The sequence below is a fragment of the Sander lucioperca genome, chromosome 19 (genome assembly GCF_008315115.2).
Source record: "Sander lucioperca isolate FBNREF2018 chromosome 19, SLUC_FBN_1.2, whole genome shotgun sequence".
NCBI lineage: Eukaryota > Metazoa > Chordata > Actinopteri > Perciformes > Percidae > Sander > Sander lucioperca.
Window position 1 is genome coordinate 16,400,611 of NC_050191.1, and position 19,560 is coordinate 16,420,170.

Here is a 19,560-nt window from a genome sequence, read left to right on the forward strand (position 1 = left end):
CTGTTTTTCTTTCATATATATATATATATATATATATATATATATTTTTTTTTTTTTAATTGTATGTCTTTTTATATCTATGTATTTTGTCTTTTTGTCTTTAATGGAAATATATACATTACAGTTTTCACTATTTTGTGAAATGTTTATTTTAAATAACCGAACACATAATAATAAAATGAAAATGCTCGTTGCTGCCATAAACCCATAGCACAAACCACGATCTCCTATCCTTGACCTTTGTAATGTATAGTCAATATGATATCATCAAGTCATTGCGCAGGAGATCGATTAATTGTGTAATGATATGTTTTATGTACAGCGAGGGTTAAAATAATAAAATCGATCACATCTCTGAAATGGACTGGACAGCCCAAAATGACAGTGAGATAATTAGTCTAGTCTACTGCGAGCGCGCACGTTATCCGCGAGCCTCCCACGAGCACAGCAGCAGTTGCATGGAACGCTTTCTCGCGCCCCAACAATAGAGTGGTAAGTACCATTATCACCGATTATAATGGGGGCATTTTCTTGCGAAAAAACATAATTTCACACACGTTACTTTGGAGAGAACATCTTTGTCGCATAAGAGTAAAACTGACAGATATTTTTTTGTTACGAAACCTGCTGTTAGCTTGACCGGACCAGGTTTGATGCCAATTCCACAAATATCTACCCTGAGATTCCCTTTGGAAAAAAGTGCCTGGATTCTTCTCCGCCGCCGCCTCTTCCACCAGGAGAGTACATTTGATATCAAAGACAGTACAATCATGGATCCGACCCGGGGATTTAAATTCTTGGACACGGTGGCATGCTGTGCTGCTCAGTAAGGATGGGAAGAAAATAAGAGGAATTTTAACATACGTATCAGGTAATTATTTGAACGCTGTGTACTGAAGTCGCATTTTTTACTTTAAAATGTGACTTTAGTAACGTTAACGCATCTCAGCACAGCAGCAACAAACTGCCTTAAAACCGAGTCACCATGTTGTAACATTACACTTAAACTGGAGCTGCTTGACTAATAACGGTCTTGGTAATTCAACACTGCCTGGCCATCTCTTTAACCACGTTAACCCAGTACACAGGTGACAAATGTGGCAGTGTTGACAACGTTAGGACTCCAAAGTGGTCTAAACCCTCAAAAGGACCAATACTATGTTACATATTAAATAAATAAACGCCAAATTTGTAACGGGACCGCGTGAAGAGTGATGAATTGCAAAGCTCCACATCTGCAGGAGCTCCCGCAGCAGCGTCATGACATTCATCCAGCCCTAGGAATATCATGTTAGTGAGAAACCGGAGAGCAAATATTTGCCCTGCAAATTATCTAACGTTATAGAACATGCCACATATCTAATTTTCATGTTTTTTTCGTCATTGGGTTGTGGAGTTTAAGGTTGGTACAGTAATATTAAGCACACCGCTGGCAGCCGCACGACGTGATTTTAATTTTCCCACTAGAATGCCTTGACTTGCCTCGGAGAGATAGGAGCTGGGGTCTATTCCAGCCAGCTTGGTTTGCAGTCATGGGGGATGGTAGCCTTCAGCCCAGTGGAAATCATGCTTTGTGAAATTCGAAACCTTAAAGTGCAGCAAGAAAAGTGGGCATGAGGAACAGTGTTTTGAATGTTGTGATCGGCTTTCATATCTGGTAACAGCTTGAAGATATTCGTTGCATTACGTGATGCCAGTTTGTGTGGTGCTGTGGTATAGGGCTTACATTGAACTGGCCATCTTTTCTGCAGCTTGTCCATAAAACCCAACCAAGGATAGAGTCTTAGGATGCTGCAGGAAACACTTTTGTCTACGCTGAAGCAAGCAACATATTTCATACCTTGCCGCTCAAAATAGAGTAGGCCTAGTAAAGTAAAAGCAGCCTGTTGTGGAAATGTGTGTTCAGATCTGTGGTTGGTGATGAATGAAACAGCTGCAGAGCCATTGATAAAAGTTTATGTACGCTGCTGTGCCTGCTGCTTTTGACAGTAGATGAGTGGGGTTAGTTTGTGCCTCTGATGTATTAAAATGACATCGCATGTATTGATAATACACAAGAGACACAAAGCAGGGCTGAATGGGTGTATATTAGTGACTGCATGTGATTTGTATGAGCTGAAGGATTTTACTTATTTGAATAGTTTATAATGAGGTTAAATAATAATTTCCCCAGGTCAGTTCAGATCAGATCGTTATTGTCTCTCAAGAGGAAATTCTATAGGTCTAGACACCAACTCAATATCAACAAACAGAAAGAGAGCTGCTAGATTATTTATGTTGAAAATGTGAAAGCAGCGCTGACTCCTTTGGATAAAATAGTTGAGAGCCCTTGCAGCTTTTAAATGTATCAGTCTGGCATTCAAACTATCACATTACTGAGTGTAAGCTATAGACCAAGTTTCAGAGCAGCTCAGAGGGAGCATGTATGTGCATAAACATTTGCCATATTGACCCGAATTGAAAGTTTGACATTTCTCGAACCAGTAATCAAATTCACCCTCGTACCCCTGGTATTTTTAAGCTTGCAGGAAAACAAACACAGGTGAAAAGTAGGAAAGTTGAAACATCTATCCACATAACCTGCTCTTTGATACAAGAATCAAAATAGTGCTTGGTTTATCCGACAAATGCCTTTACCTACAGGTGTGTTTGAAAATAGAGCTGCACATATTGCCATGGTTTTATCTTGTGCGGTTTTTGAACTCTTTGCTGTGAGGGATGACATTCCTGCAGAGTTAGCAGTTCTCATGTTTTTCTCTGTTTCAGAGGCCCTCGTGATAGAAGAGCTTTGGCATACTCCTGCTGTGGCTTTTGGACCTCTCTTAGTTGTTGACAGTGCTCTGATCCTCTGCCAGTCTTTGACTTTCTCATGCTAGTAAGAAGAATATCTAACTTTCTGTTGCTCACTTGTGTTATATTCCACATAGGTGGAGAGGGGTGATTGGAGGACACAGAGTAACATAGGGCATAATGAAAGAGTGTGTAGAAAGAAAAAAGGAAAAGAGATGAGAGTTGTGTGTGTGTGTGTGTGTGTGTGTGTGTGTGTGTGTGTGTGAGTGAAGCCTCTTAACGTGCCATTTAGTGGAGCCACAGACAGACCTCCTATCTCCCAGCTGTTAGGATGCTCCAGAGGCTCCGGCACACAGCAGCTATTGTTCTTCCTCTTGGCCAGGCCACAGCTCTATAATACTGCCTCTGTCCCTGGTCTGAACTGGCCTGACAGGGGGACACCAGGGCTCAGTTAGCCTGTCTGACTGGTGCTCCTTGTGTCTTACTGCCACTGCCTCCACCACCTCCGTCCCAGCTATGTCCATGTATCTGCCCCTCCTTGGTTGTGACTTAATGCTCTCTAAGACAGTTCACAGTTACTATTCCGTGACTCTTCTCTTTCTTGCATGTTTCTCTTCTTTTTTACAACTTAAAGGATAGGAGTTGTCATAGCGTGCCCAACCTTATCACAACACTTAATGTTTCTGTTCTGTGTTACATCAGATATTATTGTATTTCTTTTTTTATCTTACTCTGGAACAAAGGTATTTGTTATATTTCTGAACACAAACATGTATTAAAGTTAACGATACTGTGGGAAATGAAATCCATTAAATGAAATTCAAGATTTTCTAGAACCTCAAACACTTTTTGAGAAGTACCATTTGTTTTTCTGTGATGATCACAGAACACCATCATTTGAACTTTGTCCTCTGTATACCCTTACAATATCATACAGAAAAGTGTTACATTATCTCTTTATATACTTATTTATTTCTTTAGTATACTTTTTACTTTTTCTCACTCTCCTCGCAGTGCTCAGTCTCTTATTATCCACCTGATCTTTTTCCTCATCTCTCTTATAGTTGCCACTCTGGATCTTTTAGCCGCTCTGTGTCATTCTCTCACTGTCACCCAGGGGAAGAGATAGAGTTGACAGGGTCTCTCAGTGAGTTGACAGGGTATCTCTGAAATAGACCCGTCTGATCGTGTCTCTGCCACTGCCAACAGAAGACAAAAACACAAAAGCCCCATCTGAGCTTAGAGCTGCCCCTACTCAACTGTGGGAACTGAGCTTCATCTCTTTATCTGCCCTCTTCTTTCATTTTTGTCCTCCCCCTTTCTCTCTGTCTCAAGTTGAAAGTACCGCCAGCAGTTATTTTCTTCTTCTCTGTCACTTGCTCTGTATTTTATTAGTCTGTTTGCTTCCATATCTATACAGAAGGTCCTTACTCACTGTGATGAAACACCTCTGCTGACAACTAGTTAGACCGCAGCTGCATGAATACATGCAAGAGTTCTGTCACTCACCCCATCACTTTAGGCTCTGATGAATTTTAGAAAGGATTCGTCCTTACTTTACAACGTTCAGCTTAGTGGGTATTTTGTATGTGCCAGTTGCAGCTTGACGAATAGAAAAGGTATGCTCATGCTTTCCAGCTTTAAAAATAAATGTATTTGTTTAGGCTGAGAACGTTAGTGTCATTACATAAATATGGTTCAGAGCAGACAACACACTGCCAAAGCAGAAAATGAGAAGGGGGGAAAAAGGTTTAACCCTGCAATATTGGCTTAAAATATATATTGTTAACAGATGACTCTCTCCTCATGACTGTTTCCTGCAAACTGACTAAAGAAGCCCTCACGACTCGCCAGTCAGTAGCCAGGTATTTGGGAAATGGAGCACCATGGTGTCCTGTAATTGACCTAGCTTATTCTCTCAGCCGAAAGCCAAAATGAGCTTCACAATGGGCTAAACTATGGACTGTTAAAGCCACTCCCCAGGTGTCATGTATTAATTTGGCTGGTACACATAGTCTGATACCTTTCTCAGCACAATGTTGCCATGGTTTGCTCCAGGAGTAAATGGGATACAGGGCTCCCCTCAGTAGCTGTTGGCCCAAGCACTTACAGTATGTGTGTTTGTGTGCAATGTCCATGGTTAGGGTAGTCTTAGTGTTTATATTAGCAAAACAATGCACTGTTCCTGGCTTTTAGGTCACAGTGTATTTCTGGCCTGTGTGTAATCTAGCTCTAAATGCTGCCAACTGAAATCAACATGATCTCTATAGCTGCACTCGGAGCATGTGTATATTTTCCTAGATTTGAATATGTAAAGTTAATCAAAACAGTGAATTCCACACGATGGGCAAAACAGCATACAATATATTTCCCCTTTTTCCTGTCACTCCCTCTCTTTGAATTTCTATGCGCTCTTTTCTATCCCTTGATTTCTGTCTTCCTCTGTTCCCTTCTTTCCTCTCTTTCACTGGTGGGTTCTTATTGAGCTGGAACGGCTGATGCACCGGTGGTCATGGTGATGTGTGATGATTGATGGAGGCTGGAGAAATGGGAGGCACGGCACGTTTATCCAGTCCTCCACTTGAATCCTTATGTCACGACGGAGACGTCCATATTCAATTACAGACACGCTGCATTTTCATTAGGATTTTCATAAGCACTCATTTTTCTTCTCAGTTTTTCTCCGTGCACTAGGTAGGAGTACAAGGACTAGCAAAGAAGAGGGAAAGAGGGAAAGACAGTGAAGGATTAGGGACAAGAACGAAGTAGAAAATAAAAACTGCAATATGCTGTTGTTTCAGGCACAAAATGTACCACACAATTATTTTGGTTTATATCTAGCTCAAGACTGTTGTTGCAAAAAACACCCCTGCTCCTATCTTCCTTGTGATGTTTGTCTACTATAAACTAGAAAAACAAAATAAATGTTATAAAATAGTCTTTAAAAGAGAAATAGAGCAAGGTCATGGCTTCTAAAGGGATGTCGAAGGGAACAAAAGAAAGTGCTGAGAAAAGAGAAGGAGAGCAAGAGGGGAAGTGGCCTTTTATCGCCCCGGTGTGTTTGTCCACAATTTCACAGCAGGGGTGCCTGCGCACACAGACAACTGCTGCCTTCAATTAGGAGCCAATATTTGGCTGTTCATTTACAGCTCACAGCGAGGATCCAGCTCCACTTTGTATTTGTGCGAGGCCCGAGCACAAGGCTCGTCTGATTCGTGCTGGATAAAAGCCCAACAGGGGCTGCGAGTGTACACTTCTCTTCCATTTCAGAAGATCGGAAGTAGAAGCAAGCTCGCCTTCCTTTTGTCTTTTGATGGTTAGCAGGAAATGCCAGATTCACTTAAATTTTCAGCAAGAAAACCCACTCTAAACTGTTTTACTCAGCAATCACTTCATCTGTGTTATCAATGCTTAATATACAGCATGCGGGCAGTCCACCAGGACAAATCATTGCTTCAGAGCACAGGTCAGATAGAGGTAAGGAAATTCTTCCTGGTGAAAAAAATAAGCATCTGCTAAAGATAGTCAGTAGAAGGAGGTTGTGGTTCAGTGAAAGATTACAAACTGTACTCTTCCTCCTTCATTCAGTGGTGTGCCAAAAGGAAATGTAAAGTTTGTGCTTTTATACTCTCATGCCTATCTACACAATGTTGAAATTTCAATGACATGAGGATGAAATAAAGCCATTCTCTCACATCAAGCTATGGGAAATTGTCTGCGATACACAGCAGTCCCTTACATAACTGTCTTTCATTTAAAGACACATGCCCACACCTTGGAGTGGGCCTAAGCTCCTATTATATTATATTATATTATATTATATTATATTATATTATATTATTACATTTGTACTCCTTTACGTTGATACTGAGATCAGTCTACAGATAATGGTCATCTTTTTTAACTCTGAGAGTGCCCATAGGTATCGTCTCTTTGTCCTTGATCTGGAGCAACGGTACATCAGTGTGTCTATAGTGTATGCACGAGTTGACGTGTATCTCTCTGCATCCTTTTTAGCATTTGTGCTGTTGACTGTGTAGCCAGCCAGTGAGCTGTACCTGTGAACCATCTTCCTCTTGACTTAGCACTGCTGGCTATCAACTGGCCCAATGCAGACCTAGCTTGGGTCACAGATGCAAAAAGGACTGACATCACTCAGAGCTCAGTGCGGTGGCAGTGCGCATGTAATGCTGACTGATTTGAGTAGGTACTTGTAGTGGAAATATGTCTTTTTAGTTATCATGTCAAAATGATATCCATTTGTAAGGTGGATTGTGGTGAAACTCTAAAAGTTGATCAACAACTGAGAAATGTTGATTGGGTTTGTCTGATTGACAATTTCCATTACTGTCTAACTATCACTTCAGTACATTATGCATTTGCATTCACATTTACTTTCATTGCATAACAGCAGCAAGTAGATGAAACAACTGTGGCACTAGAAGTTCTGACATCTTTGCTGTAATTTGGCATGCAAATGTACAATTTAGGGCTGAATTCTGAATCCTCATGTAATAATAATGTAACAAGACATGGATGCTACCTGAGGACCTTAGGAACTGTGATTGCTCTGCTTTATTTTTTCTTCTACATAGCTCCAGTCCTTAATCCTTGGTAAATCCAGTGGAACACTAAATCAACAGCACTTACTTTTACTTGTTATTTGCTCAGTCCTTCCATCCGTGCATAAGGAGAGAGGTGCACTTCACTGACTACATGCAGGGTGCAGCTCAGATGGTGGGTGTGTGCCAGTGCACCCGTTTCATGAATAATACAGACCTCTTCAGGGACAGACTCTGAAATAGAATCTGAAACTAGGAGAAAAAAACTTAGCCTATATGATACAGATGTACTATGTCCATCCCAAAGTGTGGTAAATAAAAAAGACACTTTGTTTTTGTTGCAACCAGAATGTATACCCCCAAAATGCCCTATTAATATGACAGGTGCCTATTTAAAGTCAATAACACAATTTAGAAATCAACATTTACTGATAATCAATTAGAGGCAATTACAGAAGTGTGTGTACAAAAACACACAAACGTCCATACACACATTCCATTGTGAGCTGTGAAAGTTGTGCAGCAGGAGTCCCATGGACTGCAGTAATAGGGATGCTGACGTCTGGCAGGTAGTGTTATTCAGGGCTTGTTTGGGTCCTTCTGCAAACCAAGATACCGAGAGGCAAAAAGGGCAAGTGTGAGGACGTGATGGGGCAGCGGTGTCTCCATCTTTAAATTAGGTTAACCGTTTCGATTGATTCTAACACTCCCTTTGTGAACTGCATGCATACTATAGCTTAAGATAAACCGTATAAAGCAAAATCTCATAAAGGGCACCAAACTACTCCCTCTTGCAATTGTGTGTTTTTGTGTGTATGTATGTGAGTCTTAATCATCCCTAGCTGGCTAAATGCCAGATTAGTGTTGGGAGTTAAACGAGCTTGGTATGAGATGCCTGGAGGAAAACCTCCTCCTCCAGCTAAACAGTAAAGCAGCAGCACCCATGGGTCAATCCAGCAGTGTAGGATAAGGTCAAAGGTCATTTCATTATTGTGTGTGCTTATATAAATGTTAGTGCCGACTTGGGGCAAGAGCGTTTGTGTAGCTTAGCCCCAGGAGGACAGATAGGTGCTGACAGACAGGCCTGACCTCACCGCTGGGTCTTCTGCCTCTGCTGCTGCAGAGCCTCTTCTTTTTCCATCGGCCTCGTTCTCCATTATTGTTTACAGGCATCCTGTGTGTTTATTCTCTCTGTCTTTTTTCTCTCTGTCTCCCTCCCCTCTCCCACTGTCTGTTTCTTGAGTGTCTATATACCATATTTCTCTGCTTCCTACTTCCTACTTCCTGGAGCTGCACAATCAGTGCTGACTGCTTCCAATGAGGCTAATGATGACTGCCAGTTTTTTTTTTTTGGTCAACATAATGTATCAGTTAGGCATTAGCAGTGTCTGGGGCTGGACCAGATTTTTTTATGCAGATTTACAGTGAGTTCAAACAAAGGTAACGTTACAACGGAATGGAGGATGCTAAAGGAGTGGGGCAGTTGTTCACCAGGCCAGATGTTGCCTGGAGCTTCAGATAAAATGTTCCAAATGCACATGGATTAAGAATAGACATAGAGAACATCTTTGGAGGTTAATTTCAGAAAGTCATGCCTTTTCATTTCACCCACGTTGTCTAATAGTCCCATTGTAAGACACTTAAGACCTGTTTACATATTGCCATTGCATTTTGTATTTTATTCTAACAGTAACAAATATTTTTGTTGATTCTTTCTTGTATTTTGCTTTTGTTAACCTCTCAGGCATGCTTCTCAAGCCCTCAATTGGGGTAAAAAATTACTCAAAAGTTTGAAGAACTTGTAGTGAGTGGTGGGCCAGAGTACTTAAGGGATTTGAGTTCTGAATCATGTATAAACAAACTGAAGTATCTATATCTGATCAGTATCTGGAGCTACTTCAGTACTTAGATGTAGGGCCCTCATGTGTGAGGAAAAGGAAGAGGTGGACTATGAGCAAGCAGAGTAGGTGTTCATCTAATTGCAACAGGACTGTAAGAGCACTTTCCGTTGCGGAGCGATGCAACAGTGACTGACTGACAAGGGCATGATGACTCAGATATGCTCACACACACACACACACACACACACACACACACACACACACACACACACACACACACACACACACACACACACACACACACACACACACACACACACACACACACACACACACACACACTCTCTCAGGGTTGCAGTGATGAAGGGGACGACAGACAAGCCAAAGTCTGACTGACCAGGAAAGATAACAAGGAATTGTGTAGGAGCAGTGATAACAGTTGCTGTGGATTCTGTTTCGTATGCTCTCACACATACACACCGACCTCACTTCATACTGAAAAAAAGGCCGGCAGCTTAAAATATGCCCACTGATAAGACGGAAAAATAGAGGCAACCAAGGGGAAAAAATAGGGGAGCGAGAGGCTTTGTACCTGCAGGAAGAATTGGAGTTGCTTCCCTTTCAAGATGTGTCGATTGGGGACGAGCAAAAAGCCTTACAATGCCTTGTGACAGCCAAACGCAAGAGGGAGAAAAGAGACTGAGAGGTGCTTTTGTCTCCGTCCCCTCTGTCCCATTGTCACCCATATCACCTTCACCAGAGACGAGACTGCATTGGGCTTGATCTAGGCCTAATGATCAAATCTATATTTTTGTGTGTGTGTGTGTGTGTGTGTGTCAGCTGTGTAGATGTAGCAATGTATGTCTCTCCTGTCTTGATAGTGATCCTCTGGACTCACATACACATTACTCCCCGTCTAAATGCGGATTGAATAATGCAGATATTAAGTTACATCTCATCTTGCTCCTTGTAAAAACTGCCCGGCAGGCACTGCAAATCTGTGTCTTTATCATTTTTCAATATAATGGCAGAGTAAGTGGATGGTGGAGGCCTTAATTGAGTCAATCTTCTACAGTGCTGTTAGACCGTATTTTGTCTTCTTTACCTGCCCTTCACTCCATAGAGATTCATCATTTTCCTCCCACCTCAGCTCTCTTTCCATTTTTATGCAGAAAGTGTCTTGCCTAGCAGTGGCATTTTTAAGCATAGCTGTCAGAGCTGTGTGTGTGTGTGTGTGTGTGTACGAGTGGAGGGTGCTGAGATGTCATGAGACACAGGTCACATGATGCCTGCAGCTGACCCTTTGACCCCTAATGAGCATGCTGTTTCTATAGATGGAAAAAGTCCCTGAGGACAGTGACCAACCGCTGCCTGCCACTGTGGCACCGCCTCGCTCTCAGTTTATGTGCCAAAGTGTGTGTGTTGGCAAAAAGACTGTGATTTATAGAATTCATAATTTTTAGACCTGTTTAATAAATAGCTAGATGCTATTTTAGTTGTTTTTCCTTCTAAATGTTTAATAATATCAGCTGATAGTAGCTTACAATTTGTGTACATGGCAACCCGATTAACAAGAAATTAACAGTGAGGTCATTTAAAAAAAACAGTATTTCCATGACATAGTTAGCTCACCAAAGACGAGTTTGTTTTTCAACTGTAAAAATACTAAAATAGTAGCACACACATGGTAACACAGCACGCACACCCCCCAACCAAAAAACGAGTGACTATCAGACTATCGTTAGCAGTTAACCCAGTAGCACACACAGTCTATGGTAGACACACAGGCACACACACCCTGAGCTGAAAAAGAGTGACCGACAGCACAAAGCACACACAGGTAGGGTAGCCGATTGGGGCTGAAAGACTCAAAGGTACATTTAGTGACTGCTATTTTGCATTTGTTTCTATTATTGTGGCATTTAACAGTTGTTTTTTTCATGTATTTATCAGACGGAAGGAGCTAAGAGAGCTTGTTGAACCTATTGAACTCGCATTGCTCACACAGTGCGGGGGTGAATGAAATTACATTGATGCTATGCGCTCTAACGTTAGTAGTAGCATATTTTTTAAATAGTAGGGGAGGGGTTATGTTAAGGATGACTACAATGCGTCATCGAACCATCAAACCGTGATTTCAAGCCAGAAAATCCCGGACACAGAAATGGTGAAAAAAAAAAAAAACGGCCTAACTCCACAATTCAGTACTGTACAGTTTAGTCTTTTCACGTTTTTTAACACATATTTTCTAACATGTATAATGTGTTTAGAAAGAAATACCTGATTTTGCTTTACCCAGACTTAAAAAAAAACACAGAATTCGGTATTGATGGGCTACAATGTGCACTGTGCAGTATATTAGAATACAGTATCGCAACATGCCTGCTTGTGTGTGCATTGAACTGTACCAGCTGTGTTTTGTCTCATTTGAAATGGCTCTCTGGCACTCCCACTGGCCTTTTCACAGCAAGGGCACCTTCACCATCCACCTGGTCTGCCAGCACTGTGCTCCCTGAGTCTCATGCACAGACACAGACTGCCATTGCCCACAAACTCAGGAGACAGCCTATGAGCGCTTTGCACAGCTGCCCTGGGCACTGTGTGATCGGTCCAATTTATCGCACAAATCCTCCATGATTCCTCTCTTGTCTCTCTTCCTCACATATCCACCTCTCAGCTGCTGCCAAGTTCCACTCTGTTCACTGAATAGCTATGAATAGGTTGTTTAATCTGTTGTTGGGGTGTAATTGACCCTGTTCTATCAGCATTGTTTTACAAAACATGGTGGCTTTCACAGTGCAGCAGTGTGTGTGAGACATGCCTAGATTTTGGTTTCATAGTTGCAGCATGTAAAAATGTGGAAAGTTTGATTTCAAAAACGGATTTCAACTGTAGGGAAAAAAATCCCACTTTTGCAATTTGTTGTACCAAAAAAAAGTGATGTTGCTGTTTTTAAAATTGGTCATTGTCATCCTTGGTTTACAAATTGACAGTTTGTTAAGATATTTACAGATTGAATCCTTTTTTAATTGACATGTGTTGTCTCTTGAGGCACTGGTTGTTTTAATTAGAAATAAATTAAATAGAGACCTCATTTATTAGGTTTGGAGTAAATTACATGTGCCACATTACATGTACAGTGGAAAGAAAATAAGTTGATCGATAGCAGGTTACTATTAAAAGTGTCCAGGATATGGTCGGCACCTTTTTGAAGTGAAAGTTTTAACAGTTTTTTTCCCCTCCTGTGTTTACACATTTTCTTCTTTTGCAAGAGGCAGTGGTGCATGAGGGACTGAAATACACTTTGCCTCTAAGCTACATCATCCCACTTTAAAACCGCTTTTCTTCTCATTCTCTTACCATGACACATTTTTAAATGTAGATCAAAGGAAATTATTGGAAGAACAATTCATCCACAGAGTGCTGAATTGAAACTGGGTAGATTGATAAAGGGGGTGATTACATTACAAAAATGAAAAGGTGAGTGCTTAAAGGGCACTTCAGATGTGGGAAAGCAGGGTGCCATATCTTTACACCTAACGTGTTCTTGCTTTTGACATGTTGCCCTCTGGGATATTTACAGATGAATGTGAATGACTACATCACAGTGCACTGGGCAGTATTAAATCACAATACCTACTCTATTGCAATATATTGAAAAGTTGCGGTATCAATGAGGTATCAGCTCTTGCTCCCCTCATAGAAAGCCTCTCTTGTTTGTAATGCTGCCTCTCTGCCCTGCAACACAGAGCCCCTGGCATTAATCTCAATGAGAGAAGAAGATGATCTCTCCTTGTCCCCTGATGACACCCACACACTTTTTTTGGGTCTTTTTTTTTAATGTGCCTCAAGCTGCCTCCTCTTTCTCTTTGTCTCATTCTCCCTCTGTGTACTGTCTGGAATATCCATCTCTGCCCAGGAGCTTGGAAATGTTTTGTAAGATGCAACAGAAGGCAAAGGGCTTTTTAAGATGTATAACTCACATTTCCCATGCAGAGAGAAAATACATTTAATAGTGCACAGGTACTATCATTTACCTGGAGAGACTGGGTCCATCGTCTGTGACAAAGCACAGTTGTGTCTTCTTAAGGATTTTTTTTAAAATTTACTACCAGATGAGGGGACATGATGAATGAAACGTTGCAAGTTTCATTTTGGCAGGCACGTCTACTTAATCTAAGTGTTTTGCCCTCCTAACAAGCCTCTTGGCTGGCCTGAGTAGCACTCCTGTGTCTTGGGATTGTGAGCATGTCCTTCATGGAGTTCGTATAATGCAATTTACCTCACAGGCCAAACAAGTACAGTACGAGCATGCAGACATTTATTATTGAGCAGCAGGCTTTTATTATTCATACCAGTGGGTTTCTGTGCACTCAGCAGATAAACTTCTTTGAGTCTCTGTTTGTTCATCAGACACTCTGCTCATTGATGTTGGCACACAGACGTCCATGAATATTTAGTTGTGGATGTCGTCTACAATGGCATAAAGCATGTTTGCTAAATGAATGTCTAAAGCAATCTAAGCTCTTTGTGAGAAAATTCAATGTGGGCTGTGTCCAACTACTCACTCAGTATACGGTTCATCGTTGATCATGCTCTGAATGTAAAGCATAGTGGACAGGAAGCCACTGTTGAGTCACAGGGATTTCTTTTCATACACAGAAGATATTTGATGAATGGAAAGCTCAGATCCTTATCTTCTCCAAAGACCTGTAGGAAGGATGAAAGACAACAACAGCGTGTTTTATGGCTGCACAAAGATGAACATCTCTATAGCTGTTTAATTCCACACACAAATAGTATTGCAATGGCAGTATCATTTGTGCTACATATGGGCACAGTTTTTGCTACATTGTTAATTTGAAAAAAAATGGAGATAATACAGAAAAGAAAATCTCCAACCGATAGCAGCCAGGGATTGTGATTTTTGCATTTTCAGCAGTCAGTATTGCAGTTGGTATTTGTTTTCTTGTTGTCTGAAACAACTCCTAAAACTTGTTTACAGCTGCCTGGCAACATTATAACAGCCCAGGATGCCAGCCAGCCGATGGATCCGTGCCATCTGAGTACCTGAGTACCATCCGAGTGCCAGCGAGCTAGGATGCTCACTTTTATCAGTGCTGGCTGTCAGGAGGAGAAGCAGGGCGTAGTGTTAAATGACTGCCCTGCTTGATTGGGACCTCTAACTGTCTAACATGTACTTGAGAAATGGCCATGGACTGACTCGAGCGCCCAAACCACAGAGCTGAGGTAGTGGGAACACAACACAACACAGAACAGCCTTTGTTTATGCGCAAGTTAGACGGCATGTCAAAAACAATGTCATGAAAAAATACAGTGCACTCAAAAATTCTGAGTTATCGAGCTGAAGAAATAAGTTTATTATGTACCCGTATCCCTTGCCACAAGTGCCCTGTAAAGTTTCCGACTACCGGCAAACCTAGTTAGCATAACTGTCTGAGCCCAACCTGACAGCATTAGTTCTGCAGGTGTATTTTTAGCTCGACAACAAGAGGTCTGTGCATGCGTGTGTGTGTATGTGCTTTTATAGCACCTCAGTGGTGAGGGCCTGCAAGGTGTCATCTCACTGCTGAAGGGGTGCCGGCTGGTACAGAATTTTAATTGGCAGGAAGACACATTGGCACATGCCACGATATGTTCTGCCAACATGATCTGCTGTGATTGGTAAGGAGGGGTGTGTGTGTGTGTGTGTGTGTGTGTGTGTGTGTGGCATTGGCCTACTATTTGCATAGATCTTTGATAAGAACTTCTTCCAACCTCATTTGCTTTCAGAGAATTTCAGTGATTTTGTGCATGTTATTTCATTCTGCACATGTGCACCAGGGACCTCTTACTGTGCAGAGGCGCCAGCTCTCCTCTCCTGTCAAATCCGACAGTCTGTTCCTACCAGCAGCGGCAAAGCATTAGGACTAGGGTAAGCTCAAAATCCACTAGTTTGTACAACATGTCTTCTGACTAAGTCTGAATGCAAAAATGTTCATAGCTGCGGCCAAAGCAAAGTTCAGCATTAGGCCTTCTTCCTAACATTTGATCAGAGTCCACAAGTCTTTTCCATCTTCCCAAGGACATCTCATTTAGTTGAAGCCACAGGAAGACATCAGCATTTTATCTCAAAATTTGTGATAGTTTCAGGCCGTTTTTTTAAAGGAAATGAAGATAAAATGTTATCCTTATGTGCCAATGAGAGAGAAAATAAACAAAAGAACAAATACCATTTATAAATGAAAAGCTGCCTCGTAAAAATAACAAAACATCATCAGACAACATTTTTCTGTTTAGTCTCCGTAGTCGCAAAGGAAACTAGCTGAAAGAAATGGAAGTCTCCTTGATAAGTTTTGAGTTTGACAACATATGAGCTGCGGTAGCTGTCTTGCACTGCATATCTGCATTACTGATTTAAACCAGCTGCTGGTAAGCTTTGTCAGTTTGATCTCTGCCATCGGCTGCTGTGGCTCTGCCAGTTTCTCTGATTAGATGTCTGTCTTTTTTTGTTTGCAGCTGTTCATAGTGTCGGAACAAACCAAGTCCACAGCTGTAGCGTATGAGTTCCCAGAATCACCAGAAAAAAAGGACAAAATGTTCAGGCTGATTTTACATGGAGAATGCAACCATCTTCAAGCTTTGAGTTGGCTCTGAGGAAGGGTTTTAGAGAGAGAACAGCACATTATTGTTAATTTGAAGGCTTTATTTTAAGTCCTAGAGTAACAGGGTTTCTGCACATCTTGAAAAGTCTGAAAAAGGCCTTGGAATCTATTAAAAAGTCTTTAGATGTAATTTACAAAAGTCTTAAATATTTCCTTGTGCCTTCTGCATACAGTAATGTGTCAAAAAAAAAATTGGTATCTGGTCACAGGCTGTTGGGAAGTGTTATACACCTATAAACTAAAAGTGGGATTGTTGCGACAGAAGATTATGCGCGCAGGAGGCTGTTCAATCCTTTTTTGTGGCGTTTTAGTCAGCACCACCAGACCTAAAGCAAACCCCCGTCATATAGCTAGCTACAGTCTCCACAGCAGGATGCACATCGTCCCATAAGGGGCAAATGTCGATTTTAGCATACATTTAAATAAACTTAAGTGAATTATCTATCCATTTATGTTCTGCTGTTTATGCAGGTCAATTAGTTTGATTATTATATCATTAGGAGGTATTGGTACTGCGGGGAAGTACTGGGGTCCGTTTCAGAAAGCAGGTTTAGTGAAAACTCTAAGTTTGTTAACCCTGAGATGAGGGAAACTCTGGGTTTTCTGTTTCAGAAAGGGAGGTTAATCAAACCTGAGAGGGAGGGGTAACTCCAGCCCGTTTCAGAAAGAGAGGTAACTTAACCTCAGAGTCAGTTACTATGGTAACTGAGTCTGTGAACCTAACCTGGTCGGGAGCAGGTTTTCTTCAAGAAACCCAGAGTTTCTCTCAGTCTCCTCCCTCTGACACAGTGCGCTTTCATGCCCTCATTCATTCATTCGGTCTGTATCAGGCGCATTTTAGCGCAGTTTGTTATCTGCATGAATAAAAAAAACGTATTGGTTTATGGCCGATTATAAAACGTTTTTTTCTCAAACACATGTCCTTTTGTCGACGATCCAGTTGATGTAAAAGCTGTATTACTTCACAGAGAGTTTACGTCGGGAGATGATATTGAGTCCCGACTAGATGTATTTTCATTTCCACATAACCGATTTGAGAGGTATTTTCTTCACAGTCGATCAGATATATACCTTATCCGTCCTCATATCACTAACATCCACCATCGTGGACATGCTTTTACCAGCAGATTCTTTGTGTCTCGCATTACGTTTTTTGCTAACGGTAGGTTTCTTTGGTGATGCGGATCATATTAGTAAAGCCACTGTATGCAGAGCCGTCAGAAGAGTGAGGCTCGCTCTGAAACGTTTTTTTTTAAAACTTTTTTGTAGTGTTCCCTGGACACAAACCAGTGAGAGCCATTTAAAAGAATGGAATTATTATAAATTATATTTCTGTTAATGATCATGGTGCTGCAGGCTCAGAATGGGATTAGCTTACTTTTTTGCCCGCAGGATTGCACCTAAATGAAATTATAGGTGTAATACCATTCCAGTTTTCCCCAGTAATATTATAGGTTACCTGTGATTAAATATGAAATTAATACACTGTCAATGCTTACGCATTGACTCGAGCAGCAATGTTCTCCCACACCAATTCTCGCTATTTTACAGCAGCCGCGGTGTTGCTTTTTTAACGAAATACATGTTCGGACTCTCTGTATGTGCGCATGAGTATTTCCAAAGCCCGTCTACGGAAAGCCGTTCCACTCCCTATTCAGCCCCATTGTACCTACTTTGGTTGCAGTTCCACCAGAGTTCCACTGGGGGTGATCACGGTCCAGTGCAAAATGAATGGGACCCTATGGAGCTAGACAGCTAAATTTGTCTTTTTCGCCTTATTGTCGGTGAGAAATCTCAGATTTGAATGTAGTTTTTGCAAATTCAACATGGATTATAGGTCAAAAGTTGAATGAACGAGTACTTATGCCCTTTCGATTTGTTACAGGTTGAGTCGTTGTTGCCCATAACACGCTAGCATTCTGCTAATGAATGCTGATTGGTCAGTAAAGGACTGATTACGATCGGAGATCCCGCTTGACGGCATCCGAAGCAGAACCAGAATGTCAGAGTGAATATTTCGGCGTGGTCTTTAAAACATTAGCAAACCTCTTTGTAGCACGTGTATTGACAGGGAGAGCCTGACCTGTCAGCTGTGTTGTCGATGCCTCGAGAGAAAAAAGGAAGCGACTCAGAGCTTGCCGTAAAGCAGAATCTCTGGCCGTATATGTGTATGACGTCATTGACATTTTAAAAGGCTTTTTAGAACAAAAAAGCCACTTTAAAAAAATCTAACACCCAGCAGTGTGTATTTTCTTAGCCTCCCCTTTCGAATGCAACATTCAAATTACTAAACAAAAAATTATATCCTGAGAAAAGAGGATTTTGAGGGGTATAGCTCCATAGAGTCCCATTCATTCTGCACTGGCCTGTGAGCACCCCCTATATGGAACTCTGGTGGAACTGCAACCAGTTCAGAAGCCTGAAGTAACGAGAGAGTGGAACTTCTTCCCATATTAGAAATTCTTTGGTATTTCCGCCGACCAGTTTGTTTGTGGTTGTTGCCATGGTGAATCGTAGTATCATGGCTCCATTCATGCTGCCTTTTTATTGTGGTGGTGCACGCGCTTAACTCTGAGTCAACCTACTCCGAGTTGATTGAACCAACTCAAATCAGCTGTTCTGGAACCGAAAACTCAGAGTTTCCCATCTCGGGGTAAATCAACTCAGAGATCAGGGTTAGGCTCAGAGTTTGTTAAACCTCCTTCCTGAAACAGACCCCAGAAAAAAAGTTACGATAAATAATAATTTTCATACTTTGGACAGCATGGTCGTAAAACAGGTATTAAATTGCCTTCTGTGTGGTGAACGCTGCAGAAACCCTGCACTCAGTGTGCAGCCATTGGTTAGAACCAGGCTCCTAATCCGTGCGTGGTATTGGATTCTGTGTCATGGTGATCCAGAGAGAAAATCAGTTGGACAAACTCTTCAGACCATGAATTTTACAACATCTAATGATGAGATCTCTCTTGTTTCAGAAAGCTGAGGTCATTTCATTTCAATTCCAACCCGCTCCCTGTGTGGTTTACTGCTCGTTTCTTTCTCTGTCGCTCCTCTTTTTTTCTTCTTCCAGCTTTACAGAACCAGTGACTGTGATGGCAAACTGGGGCTAAAATTAAAATTGCATCACTGCTGGATATTAGTTGTTTTTTGGATATGTGTAGTTGGTGGTCTGTTTGCTTTTTTCATGCTTTCTCAGTAGAATGATTCACCTCTTTTTCCATAATTTGCAAAAAGAACTCTACAAGAAATACTGGTTGCTTTTGTATAGCTCTGTGTGTGTATTAAATCGTAGCTGATGGTGTAGAAGTGTCTGTCTTTACCGTGCCCTCCAAGTAAAAGGCCCTTGACCTGCTTCATACTGAGGGGTCCTTGGCTATATTGTGTGACAGTGTGATTAAGTAAATGCTCTATTAGGATTCATTAGAGCTTCTACTTGGACATATTGTCCTGAGTGCAATGAGCCGCACCAGTGGAGGCCCCCTACTCTCCACTGGCACGTGCCGTCCCTCACCCTGCTTTGTACTCGCACACAATGGATGAGCAATCCCAGATCTCCCTCTTATTCTCTCTCATATTGCATTCATCAGTGGCTATCACTGCTTCATCACCCTGATCTTAGCCCATTCATTATTTTTTTTCCACCTTCTTTGCCTTTGCTTCCCTTGGGATGATATAAAGTGACCAATGACATCCCACTGCAGC

At 41.6% G+C, this 19,560-nt stretch overlaps 1 protein-coding gene across 7 annotated transcripts in view; it reads left to right on the forward strand.

The window, feature by feature from the left end:
* Positions 1-406: 406 nt before the first annotated feature.
* wasf1 (WASP family member 1) overlaps positions 407-19,560 on the forward strand; it is a 58,931-nt gene continuing 39,777 nt past the window's right edge. For 6 of the 7 annotated variants that reach the window (XM_031321992.2, XM_031321997.2, XM_031321995.2 and 3 more), the window contains exons 1-2: positions 407-492; positions 635-871. The gene's annotated coding sequence lies outside the window, so the exon portion shown is untranslated. The remainder of the gene's footprint in view (positions 493-634; positions 872-19,560) is intronic. The other variant, XM_031321993.2, reaches the window with a different exon arrangement.